Consider the following 11,419-nt stretch of genomic DNA (forward strand, 5'->3'; position numbering starts at 1 on the left):
TAGTTTAAATAATCTTCAGTTAAATATAGGTAAATGTCAAAGTATAACGTTCTGTAGATGTAAAAACCCCATTAAATTGACAAATTCTTTAAATTGTATCGATTTGATAAGAGTGTCTCAAATAAAAGATCTGGGTGTTTTGCTTGATAAGAAACTAGTGTTCACTTTACATATCAATCAGATGGCTAACAATGGAATGAAGATGCTTGGATTTATTTTGAGAGTAGCGTCATGTATTTACTGTAAAACAATTGTACTGCTCATTAGTAAGGAGTAGACTTGAATACAACTCTACGGTTTGGTCTCCCTGCTATTAAATTCATTCCCACGCTATCGAAAGGGTACAACATAAATCCTTGCGTTTTATAAACTACAAATTGAAAATACCTGTAGAATCCTTAAATTATGATTTCCTTAGAAATGAAATGAGATTACTTGAATTGTCTGATCGTAGAGTTATAGCTGATTTGTTATTCTTATTTAAAATAATGAAATCGATAATTGACAGCCCTGCTCTGCTTGAACTGATTCAAATTCAAATACCCACCCGGTAGGCGCACTAGAAGTAAGGAATTATTTTTTGCAACAATTCGCTGACCAACTTTGATGTCTCCTATACCCAGTACCCTGGATACATGCGTATGGAAATGAATTAGAACATATATTCGATATATTCAATACAAATTCTGTTCATGAATTAAAACGAATTCTCACTCGTTATTTTTTAGAAAAATAATTGATTTATTTTTAAATATATTATTAAATATAACTTTGTTTCCTGGAATACGTGATTTTTTATTTCTTTATTTAACATGTTAGACATAATTTTAAATTGTACATTGGTGGATTTATTGCCAAATGGCAACTTCTTCCAACCAACTGATGATGATGATTTCACTAAATAGAGGTATTACTATTTAGTAATTTAACTTTTTATTTTTTTTATTTTTGTTTTATTGCTTAAAAAACTTTTATTTTTGAAGTACTAATGTTGTATTATTTTTTTATTATTATGATCTAGTTATTCTCAACTTTACTGTGTTATATTTATATTTTGTACGTAAGATTTTCTTATGGTTATTGCTATCTTTATTTAGAAATGTTATGTTTCTTTTTAACTTTTTGTATTATATGTTTACTAAATTGTTAAGTTTTAATTATTCTATTATTTCATACTATGAACTACACGATTATTGTGCACTGCTGTGATTATTTCTGTAAATTATTATGTTTTTGTAAAAGGTTCTTTGAACCGTTGATGTATAAATAAATAAATAATTGAGGCCCTGGATTGGACGGATTCAATCCAATGAGGATCCAATATGGATGCGGTGAAAATGCTATTGACACCTTTTTTAGCTACAACAAAATCAGCGGTTTTATATATTACGTAGATATTTTCTGTAGTTCCGTTTTTTTCTTAAATGAAATAAAATATTTAAATTTATTTCAACAGAGAGGGAAATTTTTTGAGAAGGGGATATGGAAGTCTAGGCATTTACAGGGCTTATGACCTGTCATTGGCTGGTTTAAGTGGCCACTTTACACACTGTGTAACATTCACCATTCTGCCCATGTTTGAACATCCACATTTCCTCAAATCTTCCATCTGTTGACTTTTGTGAAGTAAAAGAGCTGAAACCTTTATTACGTGGGTGAGATTCATCCGGCTGAACCAAATCACCTACTAGGCAACGCCTGAAAACAATTTTCCAATTTTTATACTTCTTCTTTTACCAGGTAGTAATTCAACAACGTTTGATTATGTCCAAATGCTTGCAGACTGGCTGGATTTCCTCCCTAGGAAGTTGTTCATATTTTAATTTATTTCAACAGAGAGGGAAAATTTTTGAGAATCTCTGTTGAAATAAATTTAAATATGAACAACTTCCTAGGGAGGAAATCCAGCCAGTCTGCAAGCATTTGGACATAATCAAACATTGTTGAAATAAAATATAATCAATAATATATGTGACAAATAATATGTTATTTTATACGCACCGTGTTCCTGTAAAATGAATTCTTAGCTTGAAGCTTGTACGAAGATTTTGTAAGGAATTATGAATTACCTTAAGACCCTTTTCTCGAAATACATTTATCATATAAAGCGCATAGTTGATTCGACCAAAATGATGTCAGAAAGCCTATTAATCAACAATATTGTGAGCCTGTCCAAATACTCGTAGACAAGGACTTTTGCCCCCTAAGAAATAAAGTTATCAAGAAAAAATCAACAGATCGAATAATTTAAAAAATGTAGAATATTACACGTAATTTTAATTTCCTTATCCACGCCCTGTGGTGCATAGGGAACTTAATTAATTATATGATATGTATCGTTTTTGTTAAATGAAAAGTAAGGTGATTAGTAGATCCGTTTCTCTATCAGGGCCTCGATTATGATGGGAAGATAAAGACGTCATACCTTCATCTTGACGGTATAGTTGAAGATAAATTCCCTCTAGCGATTATAAAGATATACTACCGACCCCCCACCTTCAAGTTTTGGGTAGGTACATCAATATAAAACAAGGGGAAGCGTACGTCACGGTACACATATCTACGCTCTAAAATGACATAGCTTCAGTATGACGTCATAGTTGAAGATAAAAATCTCCCGACCGACTACAAAGGTATACTACCGATACCCCCTACCATCAAGTTTTTGATGTAAATACATCGGTTTATACCGACGGGTCTAGAACCCCTTGATACGTTTATCTACGCATTAAAAGTGTCAAAAATTTTGTTTCACCGACCAATTTTTTCTTTAATTATGATTTATTAAATTTTTAAGCGCGGGAAAAGTTTCATATTTCGCAGCGCAAATATTTGATCCATACGTCCTCTTTCATTCATAAATCCCTAAGTATATTCCACACTATATTTTTAGTCACTTTTCTTACTCTCTCGATCAGTAATTATCTTAAGCGTAAGGCTAATCACCTGATAGCGAGCTTTCGCTACAGAATCTGGAATCGAACAAGGCGTGTGAAATGGGCCAGCCTATCAACAGATTTTAATAATGAAAGCTTTATGCAAATGCCTTTGGAAGAGATAATATAAAAATCAACGTGAAGAGATTTTAAATGCCTCATTAAAATCAGTAAATCTCCTTGTTCGGAAGGAACGAAAAACACAGTTCTGGATGTGGGGTAGAACCAAAACCTTCAAAGTTTTGAAGTGCATAGTGTGAGTAATGAGGATGTTCAGCCCTACGGGAAATTGGATTCAAAAAAGTATTCTTACGAGTATTAAATTTTACGGCGAGGTATCTTGAGAGAGTGCGGGTATTCCTTGGCTATATCCGACCGAGTTTCTCCAGGGTATGCTTGGCTACAACAGATTAGAGACTAGAAGGAATGTGCATTTTACTACACACTTTTATCGATTGTTGCGCGGTATTAACGATAATCCTGAGATTATGATGAGCATTGGTTTGTATGTTCCTGATAATTACCTAAGATGGCGTCAGCATAGATTGTTTCGTATTCCGATATTCAGGACCAACCAGCCTATGGTTATGCCTGTTGGAAGGGCTACCGCTATGCTGAACAACATCGCTCTGGATATTGATCTGTTCCATGTATCCGAAGGGGTTTTCCGGAGCAGGATTCTCCTACTACTTTGACATGAATCTCTTTCGTGTATTTTTTTTTTCTTTTTTATAATATGTACGTATTAAATGTATGTTTGTAATGTATATGTTATATTTAAATAAATTAATTGAATTGAATTGGAAATGAATGAAAAATATATTTAAATAAAAACTGTTTGCATGACACTTCCGAATCAACCAATGATAAGAGAGTTGTGATAGATTTCCGGTTTACGCTAGGTCGACTGACCAATCGAGAAGAAGGGGAAGAAACCTTAAGACGTCACGTGGCGAATGGCGAATGTTACACACTGTGCAAAAGGATCACTCAATTTTTTTTCTTTTCCGTTGCAATGAGTTTTAATCCTAATAACTCTCTAGTAGCTCAATTACAAATAACTATCGACGTGCTAATGATCGACGTGCTAATGAGCGACGTGATAACAATTTCTCACCATGGTTGTTTATCGTATTCGCGTTTACAATGGAACCATCTGTGAACACCTAATATTAAATGTCAAAATATTTACGTTTCGCGACGTATAATCCTGCTGCGCAATCACATATTTGAATTTCACCGGTGTAAATTTGGAAAATATTCCAGAACTGCTATTTTTGTTCATTTATTTATTATTTATTATGCTATTTAGCCGTCGAGAAAACCAGTCGAAATGTAATTGTAATTTAATTTTCACTTTTTTGTATTAGATACTCCTTACTATTTTGCAAATGCAATATATTGTATTTTTTTTGTAAACGTCGATTTTTCGCCAATGAACTGAATTTATTTACGAGGAAAACAAAAAACAAACCGACACGAGCGTTGACTTAGAGATTACACACGCGTTGACTCATGACTGCGATAACTTAAGCATGTTCATTATTGTTCATTGTGATAGTTCAAATGCTTAGCTTGTTTAAAAGCACGTCGATATTTATTTGTGATTGAGCCACAGGGTACGCTCGGCTACAACAGTTTAGAGACTAGAAGGAATGTGTATTTGACTGTACATTTTTATCGATTGTTGCGCGGTTTGGTCGATAATTCTGAGATTATGATGAGCATTGGTTTGTATGTTCCTGATAATGACCTAAGACAGCGTCAGCATAGATTGTTTCATATTCCGATAACCAGGAGCACCCTGCCGTTAGAAGGGCTATCGCTACGCTGAATAACATCGCTCTGGATGTTGATCTGTTCCATGTATCCGAAGGGATTTTCCGGAGCAGGATTCTCCTACTACTTTGACATGAGTCTCTTTCATGTATTTTTTTTTTCTTTTTTTATAATGTGTATGTGCTATCTTTAAATAAATGATTTGTATTGAAATTGAATTGAATTTAATTAAATGCTGATTGCGTATCAATAAAATTGTGGGAGTTTATACTCTGCACGACAGAATATATAATGTTTCAGCGAAAGTTAAAAAAAAACCTGTTTATTTATTTAATACCGTAAGAAACATTCCTGACAAAAAAACTTTAAATCAAGTTCACTACTCAATGTGTCAAACCATTATAGATTACGGAATAATTCCATGGGGTGGAGCCAGCAAAAGTGATACGCATACCTTGGAAATAGCACAAAAGTATGTACTCGAGGCTCTGCTCGGGGTCCCCATCAGAACACCCACAACGGAGGTGTTTGAACTGGTTGGTATTCTGGACGTCAGGTAACTGTGCGCTAGGGCACTTCTCGTTCACACACATAAAAATGGTGGCAGTAAATATAATACAATCTATAAAACAAGATAAAAAAGAGACAACTATTAGTGCCACCTAAAATGACAACATCGTTTGGTCAGAGGAGTCACGTGTACCTTGCTCCCAAAATTTACAACACTCTTCCTCTTGATTTAAAGTAGAATACAAATAAACAGAAATTTAATTTATTTGTTAAAAAATGGCTTCTGGATTTAGGTTCTGAAAACTGCCTCGAGATGATCACCGCACCAAAAGAGTAGTCTATTTGAACTCGGAATTATTGTTGCATGTCTGATTTTTATGTTTTATGTTTATATCAATATAGTGTTATCTATCTTTAAATATATAATTCCTCTGTACGTGTGATGTCACCGTACTCCCCCTAAACGGCTTAACCGATTTACGTGCGGTTTTCAGAGAAATATAGATCTTTGCGTTGTGCGTGTTCGTAGATATTAAAATCTTTAATCGAATATTTTTTTAAAAAGTTAGGAGTATAAATGTCGAGGAGAATGCATTTACAAAAAAATGGAAAGATGTGGTTTTTTGTGTGATTAAAAAAAGTTTGTTTTTGAATGTGTACCAACATCATTTGTTTTTTGTGGATCTCTATCAGATTCTTTCCTAAAATTCCTTATAATTTCTACCCATTTATTTCTTTTTATTGGATTTTTGGAAACACTAAAATAATATTAAATTCAGTACATTTTTAAAACTCGTATTCCTACATAAGTACACCCTTCTGTTGGTGAGAAGACCGGAGTTTGACGTTTTCAAAAAGAATGCTATATTTGAAAAAATATTTATTTTATGTTTTGGAATTCAACCATAAACAAGTACCTACTTAAATTAAATATTTGAATATGAACTATTTTTAGTTTGGAATTCAATCACAAGCAAGAACCTAGGTACTAACTTATCAATAAATAAAAAAATTCCAAGGCAAGCCAACGTTTGGGCAGGACAACGTCTGTCGGGTCAGCTAGTTATATTATATTTTTTTATTATGTACTAGAACATAATATAAAAATAATGTAAATGAATGCCTCGACCCGGGTTATGCCCGGTGAGGTGTTCGTATAGAAAAGAAAAAATATTATGTTTTATGTGAAATAAATAGCCGTTTTAGCTATGTATGATAACGCAGCATGACTTTTAAAAGCATTGAATAAAATGCAAAGGTTGCTTTATTCAGAGCGGTTTAAGTACTATTGGTAAGGGAGCAACATTGATAAGGTCGTAAATGGCCTGAAAGGATGCTTATTAATGCTAAATGTATAGTCGAACCGTTGGATAATATGCTTCATATTAAAAGTGCTTTAAAAAATATTATTGTACTGGGTTATATTTATTTATTTGACACATTACATACATATACATAGACACTTTGAAATTGATATATACTTCATTAGTGGAAGCTAGTTAGAGTATAACTCTACAATATGGACTCCTTACTACAACTGTCACCAAAATTCTCTTGAAAGAGTTCAAAAAAAATTCTTACGGTATATAAATTTAACTTAGAATCAGTCATGAATTTTTAAATTACGATTTTTTACTAAAACTTTGTTAAAACTTAACGATAGAAGAAAAATTATGGACCTTTTAAATTTATTCAAAATTGTAAATTCAATATGGGATTGCCCTGAATTATTATCTCTCATCAACTTCAGGGTGCCCGGAAGAATGACTAGACAGGTGCCACCGTTTTGTAGCAACAATTCACGGACAGTGTATACTTGTAATGTCGTATTAAACAGACTTCATGAACTCGGCAATAGTTATTTCCCACGTATCCGATATATTTAGTGTAGGGTATTGTTCCTATAGAACAAACCTTTTGAACCTTTTCAGAGATGGTGAATGGTAATTATATTTATTTATTCACGCATTTCATAATATATACAGTTAATTGTTCACTTTGCCCAGCTGTATGAAACAGTACTTATGATTTTCTTGTTGTATTACTATAGAATGTTTTATTATTTAAACTTTCTGCTGAATATGCTGTATAATTTTTAGGTTAATTTTATAAATAAAAATCTTGTAAAATTTTTAGGTTTAATTTTTTTATATAAATTTTGGGTATAAGGAAATTTATGTTTAAAAAAAATAAAAAAAATGAAGTATTATTCATGAAGTATTACCAACATGGTGATGTGAATTGGTAATCAAACTCGAGGATTCTTGAATGGCAGGCAAACGCGCTGACCACTACACCACTGAAGAAATATAGAAAATGTATAAAAATATTGTTCAAAACTGATCCCTTTTTTAGGCGCGTGACCTGTTTTATAAAAGTGGAGTTATCTGACGTTTCCGGACTATTAACCAATTATGAATAGTTACCGGGTTTTCGCTGTAATGCGACGGAGGCTCCCCTTGCTGTGTGTCGGAGTAACCCATCTCCTCGCTAATCGGCAGACACCCCGGTACAATCGGCAGGGATTTTCCATTCCGTGTATTTAACTGGACGAAGTGTAGATGAGAGCTTTCGGGGTTCGAGAATATCATGATATTTATATAAATATATGAATTGCGCTGATATTCTTACTGGAAGTCGAAAATAAAGAATAATTTTAAAATATATAAATACAGATGGCAACCATGAAGTTTCGCATTATAAATAAATTGTCTATATTTTATGAATGTGTGTATGTATGTGTATGCGCATGGGTGTATGTACGTGTGTGTGTATGCACATGTGTATATATGTGTGGATATATATATGTGTGTATATATGTGTATGTGTGTATGTATACGAGTAAGTTTATATTTTATCAGTCTGTTAACTATTATCATATATTATAATGTAATTGCCTAGCTTGGAACGGGGTATGTACCCTTGTTAGCTGGGCAAAGTGAACGTAAAATTGTATTTTTGATAAAAGGTGTAAATAAATAAATATAACTGGGGGGTTGATCCAGTCTTATCTACAAAAATTTGGACAAAACAAAACATTGTTGATTTCCAAAACGTTTTGCAAACGGGATCTGCCCCCATCTTCATGCAAGGTCCTCGATTGTGTTATTTGGTTATGAGGAAAATATGAATTCCATCTTTTGTGGCGACGCGCGACGGCCAGGATGGCCCATTGTTATGTGGCCACGAGTAGACCGCGCTTTGGGGGATGATTTATGGAAAGCCTCCCCAACGAACGCTGCGCCGGTTCACGGGGATTCCATTATAATTAGAATCTAACACCAGAATTATGGTCAGGAATTTCATGTTCACGACCATTGTTCGCCTGATTTACGATTGATTCAACTATTTCAATTATTTTAGATAAAATAATTTGCTAATTTATTTATTTATTTATACTTTTACATTGTTTGTATTCTTTTTTTATACAGAATTATGTTCCCTCACTGGGGTGTCCCGTGCCGAGGGAAACATTTTACAAAATGTGAAACATGTCTTAAATTAGCTATTTAACAAAGTTAACATAATAATTAGAATTAAAAAACGTAATTAATCAAATTATCATTAACATAATAAACTATATAAACTAAAATAATCATAAAAAACATAAACCATATATATAACCCAATGTAATGTATAAGGTATCAATGATATGTATAAACTTAATATATATGTATGTATAAAATTTAATATAAATATGTATGTGCGAATATATATGTAATATATGTGTGTGAATGTATGCTTATGAATGCATTACAAGTGCCCCGACTCAACACGTATTTTCTAGCGAGTCGGAGCAAGTTCACAGACATGGGTCGTTCCTGATTGTGTAGCTATAAACTGTGTCTCTGTCCTTAACAAATGTATGCATAATGTAATTAATAAATCACTAATAAATAAATATAGACCAATAGACTAAAATTCATAAGCAGTACACACATTTTACCTATTTGGCTTGATCCACTTATCGATCCGTGCGCAACCCACCTCCACTATCCATTTCTTAATAGCAATTTCATATTGTGAGAACTTATAAATTGTCCTTATGAATAATGGGAGTAGATTGTACACTTTAACCGAGTAGTAGGCCAATCCTCTTTGACCGAAGGTTGTATTAATTTTAATTGTATTTGCAGCATCAGGGTGGAGTATCTAGTAACTCTTGTATTTGTAACGGAAGGTAGAGAATAATGTTTGTGTGCGTATAGTAACAGAGCTTTTACATCAAGTTGTTTTATAGATTTTACATTAAGATTTTCAAATATACCGAGGGAGCTTGTTCTGATTGGGACTGTTAAGATCATTTTTATTAAAGCTTTTTATTAAAGCATTTTTATTAAAGCTTTTAATTATGGACAAAACGAAGTATGGACTTGAAAAATGGGCATGAAAATAGGCTGAATGCTGTCGAAATGCGATCTCTTAGGCGGATGTGCGTTAAAAACATGTACGATAGATGCACAAATGTCGAGATGCGTACATTATGTAAGGCTGAGGCCAATCGACGAAATAAAAAAAAGGAACTCTGCGTCGCTTTGGACATGTGGAGCGAATGGATAGCAAAAGAACGGCTAAAACTATTTACAATGCGAATGTTGATGGATGCATATTCAAAGGAAGACCGAGAAAGACATGGCATGACTAAATCCAACTAATACTTGATGGACATGTTAAAAGTCGGAATAATTAAATGATGATGAAAGTAGTTTAAATGCTGTCAAAATGCAATCCCTCAGACGAATGTGTGGTTAAACGATGTTTGATAGGTGCACAAATGTCAAGATCCGTGAACTGTGCAAGGCTGAGACACGCATTATCAACAGAATCAAGAAAGGGGTGCTGCGTTGGTTTGGACGTGTAGAGCGAATGGACAGCGAAAGGACGGCTAAAATGATCTATGATGCGAATGCTGATGGATGCAGAAAACGAGGAAGATCGAGAAAGACATGGCACGATCGAGTCCACCAAATACTTGAAGATGGACCATGTCAAAAGCAGGAATAATCGACGCGCGTGCATTAGAAGATGTATGAATGTAGAGGAAGCAAGATCTGTGTGCAAAAAAAGAGTGAAGTGTCATTCTATCCTCTCTGCCTACGCTTAAGGGAAAACGGCGCATTGGTTTGTTTGTGTTCGATTTGTGTTTGTATCCATCCGGTTAGACAAACACTTACTTAGTCATTCAATTTCAAAACACGGTCCATAATGCAATACTAGAATTTTACATTTTGCACAAAGAGTCCAATGATATTTGGTCTTAACTTAGTTGAAAAATGTTCTCGTATAAAAGATATGTAAAATAAATGTTTGCATCAGGAATAGCGCAAATGCAAAAATTCCGTCTACTTCATATAATTACATAAAACTGATCATCTTACCTTCGTGTAACAATCAAGATTTGCTCATAATTCTAAATTATCCCTGGATACGCTACGATAGGTGTACCAATGCAGTGCCCTATGCCCAATTAGGTGTGTAAATTGAATGATGATGACATAAGATAATAAATTACAAATACATTTGTATGTCTGCATAGGCAGACAAATAAATAAAATAATTGCATATTTCATTGATATAATGACGTGTCTATTAACTATTCATAATAAATCCATTATAATAATAAAAATAGTGATAATCATGGTTTATTAACAAAAAAATACAATTTCTACATACATACTTAGGTAATAGATTTTTCTGGATTTTGTCTAGTCTGCCTGACTGGGTACAACCTGTTTTAAGGCAGACATTTTTATGCAAAATAAACAATAACATGACTACCACTACGACCAACTAGTTAATTTACTATAGAGTTATACAATATTGATTTATACTATTTATTATTTTAGAGGGTTTTTGAGTAAATTTTCAAATTTTTCTCCATACAAACCCAGTAGTCAAATTATACGAAATGTAGTTTGAACTTTTTTTTGCATTTAAAAATCTTAAAATCTGTTCGAGCAAAAATGATCCAGCTCCATAAATAGGCATATAACTCAAAAATTAAATGTAAATTTTGAACAAATGAAACACCATTGGCAAGAAAAATACTATTTCCATCATTAACAATAATTTTTCAAATCAAGTAGCTATCTGTAATTTTATATTAGGGTGATCTTATATTTCCTCAAATATCTTAAAACTGTAATTTGACAGTTGGATCTTTTCTGCATGTATACGTCCAAATGTAAATTATA

Source organism: Micrasema longulum, unplaced genomic scaffold, assembly GCF_059751315.1.
Source record: "Micrasema longulum isolate JH-2025_06_02 unplaced genomic scaffold, ASM5975131v1 h1tg001857l, whole genome shotgun sequence".
Taxonomy (NCBI): domain Eukaryota; kingdom Metazoa; phylum Arthropoda; class Insecta; order Trichoptera; family Brachycentridae; genus Micrasema; species Micrasema longulum.